Source organism: Oncorhynchus mykiss, chromosome 11 (assembly GCF_057628025.1).
Source record: "Oncorhynchus mykiss isolate SJ-2025 chromosome 11, ASM5762802v1, whole genome shotgun sequence".
Lineage (NCBI taxonomy): Eukaryota > Metazoa > Chordata > Actinopteri > Salmoniformes > Salmonidae > Oncorhynchus > Oncorhynchus mykiss.
This window is the reverse complement of record NC_143032.1, coordinates 12,085,153-12,094,727: the sequence shown is the minus strand read 5'-3', so window position 1 is coordinate 12,094,727 and position 9,575 is coordinate 12,085,153. Positions and strand designations below refer to the sequence as shown.

The window sequence follows — 9,575 nt, the reverse complement described above, 5'->3', positions numbered from 1 at the left end:
CATGGTCTGCGATTGTGAGGCAAGTTGGACGTACTGCCAAATTCTCTAAAACAACGTTGGAGGCGGCTTATGTTAGAGAAATTAACATAAGATTCTCTGGCAACAGCTCTGGTGGACATTCCTGCAGTCAGCATGGCAATTGCATGCTCCCTACACATTTTTAGACATCTGTGGCATTGTTTTGTGTGACAAAACTGCACATTTTAGAGTGGCATTTTATTGTCCCCAGCACAAGATGCATCTGTGTAATGATCATGCTGTTTAATCAGCTTCTTGACATGCCACACCTGTCAGGTGGATGGATTCTCTTGGCAAAGGAGAAATGCTCACTAACAGCGATGGAAACAAATTTGAGAGAAATAAGCTTTTTGTGCGTGTGGAACATTTCTGAGACAAGATCAGCTCATGAAACATGGGACCACCACTTTACTGTGTTTATATTTTTGTTCAGTGTACAGTATATATGTTTTTCCTGTTGTCAGAAAAATCCTAAAACGGTTATCATCTAATGTCATGCCAGAGGATGACGCTGAGGTTCTCTGAGGATAAGAATGCACATCTGTCGTTACTGTAAAAAGAAGAAAAAAAGCAGTTGATTTTGTTCACACGCCAATGCTTATGGTTTTCAGAGTACATGTGGAAGAGCAGTGATTTTACACTGCAAGACATGGCAGAAACATTTCCATGGTAGGTTTGACTGAATTCAGCCCTAAGTCTTATGGCACACAGCCTGAGCTTTAATTGTGTGATTGTGTGTGTCCAAATATGTGTGTGAGCTTATGTGCATGCTCTCGTGTGTGCCCCAAGAGTATATCTATTGTGTATGTGTGTATATTTTTTGCTTGTATCAATCAATCAAATGTATTTATAAAGCCCTTTTTACATCCGCCAATGTCACAAAGTGCTGTACAGAAAACCAGCCTAAAACCCCAAACAGCAAGCAATGCAGATGTAGAAGCACAGTGACTGGGAAAAACTCCCTAGAAAGGCAGGAAGGGGGGTGGCCACCCCCCTCTGAGGGGTGGCCAGTCCTCTTCTGGCTGTGCCGGGTGGAGATTATAACAGAACATGGCCAAGATGTTCAAACGTTCATAGATGACCAACTGGGTCAAATAATAATTGAAGTGAACAGGTCAGGATTCCATAGCCTCAGGCAGAACCGTTGAAACTGGAGCAGCAGCACGACCAGGTGGACTGGAAGTCATCAGGCCAGGTAGTTCTGAGGCATGGTCCTAGGGCTCATGCCCTAGGGCTCATGCCCATAGAGAGAAGAGAAAGCGAGAGAAAGCGAGAGAGAGAGAGAATTAGAGCTAGCATACTTAAATTCACACAGGACACCGGATAAGACAGGAGAGATACTCCAGATATAACAGACTGACCCTAGCCCCCCGACACAAACTATTGCAGCATAATTACTGGAGACTGAGACAGGAGGGGTCAGGAGACACTGTGGCCCCGTCCGACTATACCCCCGGACTATAACCCCACTTTGCCAAAGCACAGCCCCCACACCACTAGAGGGATATCTTCAACTACCAACTTACTACCCTGAGACAAGGCCGAGAATAGCCTACAAAGATCTCCCCCACGGTACGAACCCAAAGGGGGCACCAACCCAGACAGGAAGATCATGTCAGAGACTCAATCCACTCAAGTGACATATCCCTCCTAGGGATGGCATGGAAGAGCACTAGTAAGCCAGTGACGCCGCACTAGTAAGCCAGCCCCCGTAATAGGGTTAGAGGCAGAGAATCCCAGTGGAGAGAGGGGAACCGGCCAGGCAGAGACAGCAAGGGTGGTTCGTCACTCCAGTGCCTTTCCGTTCACCTTCACACCCCTGGGCCAGACTACACTCAATCATAAGACCTACTGAAGAGATGAGTCTTCAATAAAGACCTAAAGGTCGAGACCGTCTGCGTCTCTCACATGGATAGGCAGACCATTCCATAAAAATTTAGTTCTATAGGAGAAAGCCCTTCCTCCAGCTGTTTGATTAGAAATTCTAGGGACAATTAGGAGGCCTACATCTTGTGACCGTAGCATACATGTAGGTATGTATGGCAGGGCAAAATCGGAAAGATAGCTAGGAGCAAGCCCATGTAATGATTGTAGGTTAGCAGAAAATCCTTAAAATCACCCCTTTCCTTAACAGGAAGAGGCTAACCCTGAAGTAATATGATACATTTTTGGGGTTCTAGTCAAGAATCTAGAAGCTGTGTTTAGCACCAACTAAAGTTTATTTGGCAATGTGACGTAGATGGAAAAAAGCTGTCCTTGCGACAGTCTTGATATGTTCGTCAAAAGAGAGATCAGGGTCCAGAGTAACACAGAGGTCATTCACAGTTTTATTTGAGATGACCCTACAACCATCAAGATTAATTGTCAGATCAAACAGAAGATCTCTTTGTTTATTAGGACCTAGAACAAGCATCTCTGTTTTGTCCAAGCTTAAAAGTAAAACATTCGCCGCCATCCACTACCATATGTTTGAAACACAGGCTTCCAAGGAGGGCAATTTTGGGGCTTCACCGTGTTTCATCGAAATGTACAGCTGTGTATTGTCTGCATAGCATAGCAGTGAAAGTTAACATTATGTTTCCCGAATGACATCAGCAAGAGGTAAAATATATAGTGAAAACAATAGAGGTCCTAAAACGGAACCTTGAGGAACATCGAAATGTACAGTTGATTTGTCAGAGGACAAACCATCCACAGAGACAAACTGATATTTTTCTGGACAGATAAGATCTAAACCAGGTCAGAACTTCTCCGTGTAGACCAATTTGAGTTTCCAATCTCTCCAAAAGAATGTGGTGATTGATGGTATCAAAAGCAGCACTAAGGTCTAGGAGCACGAGGACAGATGCAGAGCCTTGGTCTGACGCCATTAAAATGTACCACCTTCACGAGTGCAGTCTCAGTGCTATGATGGGGTCTAAAACCAGACTGAAGCGTTTCGTATTCATTGTTAGTCTTCAGGGAGGCAGTGAGTTGCTGCGCAACAGCTTTTCAATTTTTTTTGAGAGGAATGGGAGATTTGATATAGGCTGATAGTTTTTTTACATTTTCTGGGTCAATGTTTAGCTGTTTCAAGAGAGGCTTTATTACTTCCACTTTTAGTGAGTTTGCTACACATCCGGTGGATAGGGAGCTGTCTATTATGGTCAACATAGGAGGGCCAAGCACAGGAAGCAGCTCTTTCAGTAGTTTAGTTGGAATAGGGTCCAGTATGCAGCTTAAAGGTTTAGAGGCCATGACTATTTTTATCAATGTGTCAGGAGATATAATATTAAAAAACGTAAGTGTCTCTCTTGATTCCAGGTCCTGACAGTGTTGTGTAGACTCAGGACAACTGAGCTTTGGAGAAATACGCAGATTCAAAGAGGAGTCTGTAATTTTCTTTGTAATGATCATGATCTTTTCATTAAAGAAGTTAATGAATTTATCACTGCTGAAGTGAAAGCCATCCTCTCTTGGGGAATGCTGCTTTTTAGTTAGCGTTGCGACAGTATCAAAAATAATTTTAGGATTGTTCTTATTCTCCTCAATTAACCCTCCTGCTGTGTTCCGGTCGAATTGTTCCGTTTTTCTTTCTGAAAAATGTACTTAATTGAATCTGATTGTCATAAGGTTCCATGACTTTGTCCACACAGGGCGTCTGAACACACAAAATACATTTTGAGTGTTTTATTTAACTTGTGGTGTTCCCGGTCAAAAATGACCGGTCATTAGAAATGAATGGGTGAGACTGCAATTAGTGTATAAAATTGAGTTCAGGCACATGCCCATTCATCAGATGGACACACTTCCTCTCCCAGACCCCCACATACATATGTGTTTGAGCACACACACACACACACACACACACACACACACACACACACACACACACACACACACACACACACACACACACACACCTCACTCCCCTTCTAGGCTACCCCCACATGAACCTTTCCCCAATAGAATCTTCCCCCCACGGGAACCACACCTTTTGGCATTCTCACAAACAATCGCAACATTGTTTCAATAATATATAGAACTTTTCTCGCAGCTCTGGTATATAAAGCTTTTTTGAGGCCTGGCTCACAATTCATTCTGTGGCAGCACAATGACCAAACGATATACTGTATATGAGGCTCTTGATCATATCTTTGATCATGACACTGGTGAGAAGGAGAGAGGCCAGGAAACTGACAGTGAAGATGCATTAGAGGAGGAAGTGTTCAACACAACACAGAACAAGAGACAACCGATGTGGAACAATCCAGTGATGAGGAAGAGGGCCCTGCTGAGGTTGTTGTTACATTCCGGTCAAAGAATGGGAATTTGTCCTGGTCTTCATCCCCACCTGAGAGGAGAGATCGGCTGTCAGCTGAAAATGTTATCAGGATGAACCCAGCACCAATGAGATACACCATATCCCGAGTTGATGACATAAAATCCTGCCACTATTTAAAAATGTGAAATGGTTTCAAAACAAAAACAAAACACATGATGCTTTTTTTTAAACTCAAAAACGAGTTTAATGAGCTCAGGTCAATGAGGCCTACAGGCCGTAAATAGCAAATAGAAGTTCAAAACTTGTAATGTCCACAAGAACTTAAGGTGATAAAAAAGATTTAACACAACATTAGGTGATAATATATGTATTATTATGGATTTATAATCAGCTATAATGGGGCGGTCATTTTGGACCAGGAACACAGAATAAATTAACATGAAACGAACACAGGAGGGTTAAGTTAGAAAATAAGGATGAACGAGCAGCAGTGAGGGCTCTTCGATAGTCGGAAGACTTCCAGTTTGGTGTAGCGCCATTTCCATTCTAATTTTCTGGAAGCTTGCTTCAGAGCTTATGTATTTTCTATATACAAGGAAGCTAGTTTCATATGACAAATGTTTTTTGTTTTTATGGGTGCGACTGCATCTAGAGTGTTACGCAAGGTTAAATTAAGTTCCTCAGTTAGGTGGTTAACCGATTGTTGTACTCTGACGTCCTTGGGTAGGTGGAGGGAGTCTGGAAGGGTATCTAGGAATCTTTGCGTTGTCCCAAGAATTTATAGCACGACTTTGATGATCCTTGGTTGGGGTCTGAGCAGATTATTTGTTGCGATTGCAAATGTAATAAAATGGTGGTCTCATAGTCCAGGATTATGAGGAAAAACATTGAGATCCACAATATTTATTATTTTTCCATGTGAATATTAAAGTCACCAAAAATGTGAATATTATCTGCCATGACTACTAGATCCGATAGGAATTCAGGGAACTTAGTGAGGAACACTGTATACGGCCTGTAGGCCTCCTGGATTTGTAGGCTGCATAGATTTCATGAGAAGCTTCATGATAAGAAGCTCAAGAGACAAAAACAAAAACAAAAATGGTTGTAAATTGAAATTTGGTATCGGAAATGTTTTCAACACCTGTGCCTTCGAAGGATGCGCAGGGGATATGGTCGCTAGTGTAACCAGTAGGAGAGGCCTCATTTAACACAATAAATTCATCAGGCTGAAGCCATGTTTCATTCAGGCCAATCACATCAAGATTATGATCAGTGATTAGTTCATTGACTTTAACTGCCTTGGAAGTGAGGGATCTAACATTAAGTAGCCCTATTTTGAGATGTGAGATATCACAATCTCTTTCAATAATGACAGGAATGAAGGTGGTCTTTAATTCCAGTGAGATTGCTAAAACGAACACCGCCATGTTTAGTTTTGTCCAACCTAGATCGAGGCACAGGCACGGTCTGTCAACTGAGCTGACTACACTGACTGTGCTAGTGGCATTCATTATTGGCAGTTTTTTCAAATGTAAAACACTTTTTTGGAGAGTTTAAATTTGGGATACTTTGCTCCAGACAAGTGCATTTCCAAGCATAAAGCCGACATGAAAATTAACAATATTGAAAGTATTTAGAAAATTCCTAAAACAAATATTTTTCCTTTGCCCATAATGTACATTTTAAGCTAAAAAACTAAGTTTCCCTGTCAGACAAGTATAGTCCTAGCCAGTGGCAATTTTAGCATTTAAATATTGTTAATACATGCCAGCAAAGCCACTATACAACACAACGCTGAACAATATACTAATTGCACTATGACAGAGACAAACGGTGCCCACAAAGTGTTAGGGCCTACCAGGGGTGGAAGTAACGAATTACAATGACTCACGTTCCTCTAATTGAGTAGCCTTTCTGTGTACTTGTACTTTTTTGAGTATTTTTCAAAGGCTGTACTTTTACTTAAGTACATTTTGAATGAAGTAAAGTACTTAAATAACTTAGGGATAGGGTCTAGTTTCCTGAATTTTCACCTGAATTAGGTATTTTTTCAAAACCATCTGTTACAGAGTACAATCTAGAAAAAGGATACACATCATCATGGCAAGCACATAAAGTTTGCACCTTTTGTAGCAGCTAGAACTGTCCACTTGTTTGTCAGTGACAAGTAACATGACCAATACAATTTAATTTCACGCATCACACCAAAATGGCCCAATCACAGCTGTATGCAAACCAAATGATGATCGGTAGCATGATTTTCTAACAGTAAAAAAAAGGTGCCATGAAAAAAAACACGTTTCCTAATCAACTTGAAAAATAAATGGAGCCTAATGAGTTGTATTGTCTCCTGAACCTACTCAGACACACACAGAGACAGAGCCAGAGGCTGGGTCTTCTGAAGACCATGTGGAAGGCGATCCCTGGCAGCATCTCAAAGAACACTTCAGCTTCAAGCAGAGAAGAGGAGACAGTGTAATGATGGAATGTAAGCTCTACTTACCTAAGATGGTGGAGGTGGCTGACTACAAAAACTCTGCGTCAAACATGTAATGGTATGAAAAGTAAAGTTATACATATATTTCATCACCATCAATGGCGTTTGTCGTGTAGACTATGGAGCTAAAAAAGTGTTGCTACTAGCCAGTTGCATTTAATCTGTAGCATAATGCTAACATTAGCTAGCACATCCTGTTGCTAGCTAGTTAGAAGCTAACCCTGACCAATGTCTTTTACACAGCTGAAGGAACTATAAGCTGTAGTGCGGGCTACTACCGCATTGACATTATGGTGGCTACTAGCTAGCCATCCCCATAATGTATGTTGTTGGAGATAGCTAAAAAGTGAAATGAATGAATTTTGAGACCTGGGATTGTTAGGTATGTGCATTGTCTTTTTTTGCTTGCTTATTACCTAGCTATATCTGGTTGGATCACTGAGTTTCGAATAATAGCCAAAAATCATGTTTGGTAAAAACACTTTGAAGTTTCTAAAACTATTAAAATAATGTCTGACACTATAACAGAATTGATATGGCAGGCGAAAAACAGAAGAAAATCAACTGGAATTTTTTTTTTTTTTGCGCTATATGAAATATTATAGTTTATTTACATTTTAGAGTACCTGGGGATTAAACAGAAAAGTTGTTTTACCTGTTTGGACACAGTTTAGTGGTAGCTTTTTGGACTCCTTTGTCTGCATGTGGAATGAGTGGATTACTGATATCGATGGCGTCAACTAACCAGACTTTTTGGGATGTAAAGAAGGATTTTATCTAACCAAACGACCATTCAAGTTGTAGCTGGGACCCTTGAAACTGCAAACAGAGGAAGATCTTCAAAAGTAAGTGATTTATTTAATCGCTATTTGTGATTTTATGAAGCCTGTGCTGGTTGAGAAATATGTTGATGTCGGGCGCTGTCCTCAGACAATCGCATGGTATGCTTTCGCCGTAAAGCCTATTTGAAATCTGACAACGCAGTTAGAATAACAATAATTTAAGCTTTCAAATGATAGAAGATGTTCATGAATGTTCATGAATGTTTAATATTACAATTATTTATTTGAATTGCGTGCCCTCCAATTTCTCTGGATGTTGTCAGCTGGTGTCCCGCTAGCGGACAACGGGGAGGTCAACCTTAGCTGCTGAAGTTGTAGAGAATGAGTGCAAACTGCAGTTGATCCGTCCAAATCAAACACGTTGGAACTCCACTTACCTGGCTGTGGAGTGGATCACACGTATCATACAAGAGAAGGGGGAGGATGCCATAAGAAATGTGTATGACGAATTAAAAGTGAAAATGTGAGTAGCAATTCTTTGAATCAATAAAAATGTTTTCCTATTACAGTAATATTTATTGTCCATGAAATGTTAGAATTCTAAGAGGTATTACATTTACCTTACCTTATCTTTCAGGCTGAGCCCGGCAGAAATGTCCTTCTTGAAAGAGTACTGCAAAGTGATGAAGCCGTTGGTCTCAGCTTTGAATATTCAACAGTCTGAGACCAACAGGAATATGGGGTGGCTGCTGCCAGTGATCTTCTTACTAAAAACAAAACTTCAAAGGCTGGAAGCATCTTGCCAAATGTGCCTACCACTTATCAGAGCCATTCAGAACGGTCTCCAAAAGCGCTTTGGAGAAATGATGGAGGAGCCACCGCTTATTGCTGCTGCATTCCTTCTGCCGAAGTTCAAGACGTTTTGGACAAAGCTGATGTCATCACAGCCGGTATGATTTCTTTACTCCAAAAGGTTTTAACCTCATTGTCCATAGGATGATATCATTTGGTCTTTTCTTTAAATTGTTTTTTGTTATGTTTTTCATTTTTTCATTATTTAAGTTGCATTACAGGTGCCGGACAGTAACCTTTGCATATAACTATGTTTGGGTACAGCCAGACATGGACTCACCTCAACATTAGAGAATTTGTTAGGTCTGAATGTATTTGAACAACTCAAACCAATCTCAGTATCTGAGAATAACAAGTGTGGAAGTCTGTGTTAGAGCTATTGCAATGCCAATACTATGATTGTGTTGTCAGCCACATACAACAGAGATTGATGTACCTGAAGAATCATCTTGACACAATCACACAGGACGAGACTGAGCATCTAAGGCAGCATTCATCTGATGAAGAGGATTTCTTCTCATCACTGACAACTGAACGGTCAGAAGGTACAGGGGAGCTGGATGAGTATCTTGCTAGTCCATCGGACAAAATGGATTTACTTAATTTGTTTCCGTACTTAAAGAAATTGTCCATCAAACTCAACACGGGCCTGGCTGCATCTGCCACCGGTGAGCGTCTTTTTTTAGCTGTGCTGGATTACACTTCATGCAAATCAAGCCAGGAGAGCCTCAATTAACTTAGAAAATCTGCTCCTACTGAAACTGAATGGCAAATTCAGAGAGAAGTGAAGTGAGTTAAGTGTTCAATAGGTAGTTCCACAAAACACATGCCCTTTGAACATTTGTGTATGTGAAGTTGAAGATTGTGTTGTCTTAAGGGTCAAAAATGACCCACCACTATGTTTAACAGCAGAGAAAACCCCCTAAATGATATTTTTTCAACTTGAAATTTGATTACTTTTCCTAGAGTGACCCCAACATTACAAAAAGTAAAACATCACCAACATCATATTTCAATGAAAGCTGTACACCACCAGGGTACAAAGATTGTCTTAGGGTCATTTTTGACCCGGCAGTTATAAAATAATTGACAAACGACAAAAACCACAAAGACACACACACACAGACACAATGAGAGATTGAGATTGTGTGTGCTACTG

General features: G+C 40.8%; 1 pseudogene; it reads left to right on the top strand.

The window, feature by feature from the left end:
• Positions 1 to 7,512: 7,512 nt before the first annotated feature.
• Positions 7,513 to 9,204, top strand: LOC149979493 (uncharacterized; annotated as a pseudogene).
• Positions 9,205 to 9,575: the final 371 nt, after the last annotated feature.